Here is a 2,358-nt window from a genome sequence, read left to right as displayed (position 1 = left end):
TGGATTAGTGCAATTTTACTGTACAGAGTCAAAGCAGTGCCTTTTTCCTCCTGTTCTGTTATGCATGTTACTTTGTTTACCTCCTTCATGTTCAGGATTAATGTTTGTGAATGTATTTTGAAACAAGAAAACACTGGAAGAAATTTATGGAGAGAAAATAGATTAATCCCATAACTCTGGAAAAATTTTGTGCGAGTAATTCTTGATTTGTAATTCATAGGATACATTTTTTGCAAAAGTGCAAAAATTATGAATTCATGAATATATAAAATACAATTTACACCTGCAAAAATTAAAATTACAACAGCTTGAAACTAACAAAACATACAAGTCTTTCAAAATGATGCAAAAATCACTTGTTATGCACACACAAAACCATATTTATGCACAAATCTGATGTGAGACTCCTTTCATGTCTCCAAGATTTATTTGTCAGTGATGCGTTTAAATGCTGCTAGAATGCTGGGTCATCAGAGTTGTGCGTAAGTTTGCGTGTGCGTAACAAGCAATTTGTGCGTAATTTTTAAAGATTTGTGCGTAAAGCTAATTTCAAGTTGTTGTAATTTTGATTTGTGCATGTGTAAATTGTATTTTATATTTTTTTTGGAATTTCAATATTTTTATACTTATGTACAAAATGTATTGTATGAGTTACAAATCAGGGTGAGTCTATTTTCTCTCCATAGAATTTGTTTACAGACTCAAGATTTGAAGTTCTGCTCTCACTGTTGATCGGTTCTGTTTGCTGTTGGTTCCTAAAGGATCATATCTTATAAACTGCAGCCTGGCAGCCTCTTATGTTCTTTTGGTGTTAATTCTGATGTTATAACACTTGTTCTTGAAGTTGGTGTTGAAGAAGTCAAGAGTTTATTGTGTCCTCGTTGTTGGTGATTGTACACATTTGAAAGCCTTTTTTTTATTTATGTAATTGATCTCATCACTGTAGTAAACTAAATTAAAAAAAGAAAGTAAAAATTATGTATTTTCACTGATAAATCTGTAAAAACAAATAAACATAAATGCACAAAATAAACAAATACTTCCTTCAATGGACAGCAGAGGGCGACAAACGCTAACATTATGATCTTCTGATGTTCAAATTTCAAGCTTCTGATCACGCAAACATTCTTGAGATTAAAGAATTAGAGGTAAATTGAACAGTGGCGGGCCGTCAGGGCCTGCAAGGCCTTCTCTGCTGGCNCACTACTGAAGGCCTAGGTGTGAAATGCACGGCCCGCCACTGAAATTGAACATAGGTTTATCTGAAGGGTAATATCTTGGAATAAAATGCACTTCTTTGTTTTTAAAAGCTAGATTTAACAATATTTCACAAGATCTAAAAGTTTTCCATCAAAATAAATGTGGTCTCCTTTTTTTTAAATAAAAATAAATTCATTTTGCTTTATCTGAAGCAGAGTCATGCTCTTTTCTGTGTCTCGTGGAAGAAGGAAAAGAAAGAAAAAAACAACCATTGTCCTAACAACACGATCAAACATTTGCCTTAAAAGCAGGTAATCAGGAAAAAAAGAAAAAAAGAGAAGACCATAACATGAACTTTATGAAAAAAGAGGAAAACTAAGAATAGATTTAAATATCAGCTTCAGTCTATTCTCACACAACCTCATATTTTCTCCCTGAACGTCTCGAGATATCCTGGAAAAAATATCTCTTTTAGTGCAACCTGCTGTACAGATAAGTGCAGTCTTTTACCAAGTTTAACTTTCACAACAGAGAGAAAAAGTCAAGTTTGATGTGACTTAAAAGGAAGTGGGAAAAAGGGCATTTATAAAATTCCACCTCTGTTGTATTTCTACCTGCAGCCACCTGTCAAGATGGGCGGGGCTTCTGTACTGGAGCTCAGAGCATGATGACGTGTAACTTCTGGGACATCCACCACTTGACCAATCACAAAATTCAACAGTAATACCTCATTTTAACCTGTGGGGGGCAGCACACAGACGGTTTTAAAACAAAATTTCAGGAATTAAACAAATACATTTTAAATAGTAAACAATGTGGCAAGGACTAACAGACAGCAAAAACATTTATAAAGGTCAACAGACAAAAGAAGTTGATTTAGGGTTTGGTTACCCTTTAAATAATCAAGCAGCTGGTCACATGAACCTCCTTGAGAATGAAAAAATAAAGGTGAATGAAACACGTTTATCTGAAGTGTTGTATCTATGAATAAGACACATTTGTTAGTTTTTAAAAGTAAATCACTTTTAATGATGTTAGGTTCAAACAACCTGAAACATTTCTCTGAAAGGAAGACAAGAGAGGGGTCAGTTCTTAAATCAGATTTTACTTGCACAAGGAGAACAGACAGAGAATGTTCAAACCAGTCTCCACCCGCTC

General features: G+C 34.2%; 1 protein-coding gene across 1 annotated transcript in view; it reads left to right on the top strand.

The window, feature by feature from the left end:
* Window positions 1–1,146, top strand: part of LOC112140729 (cytosolic 5'-nucleotidase 1A) — a gene marked incomplete at its 5' end in the record, with an annotated part of 2,555 nt that extends 1,409 nt beyond the window's left edge. Inside the window, 1 exon segment of the mRNA XM_024263735.2 lies at window positions 1–1,146.
* Between the last annotated feature and the right edge of the window lie 1,212 nt (window positions 1,147–2,358).

This window comes from Oryzias melastigma, unplaced genomic scaffold (assembly GCF_002922805.2).
Source record: "Oryzias melastigma strain HK-1 unplaced genomic scaffold, ASM292280v2 sc01483, whole genome shotgun sequence".
NCBI classification, from domain to species: domain Eukaryota; kingdom Metazoa; phylum Chordata; class Actinopteri; order Beloniformes; family Adrianichthyidae; genus Oryzias; species Oryzias melastigma.
The sequence above is the reverse complement of the archived record's forward strand: the minus strand, read 5'-3'. Positions and strand labels throughout refer to the sequence as shown.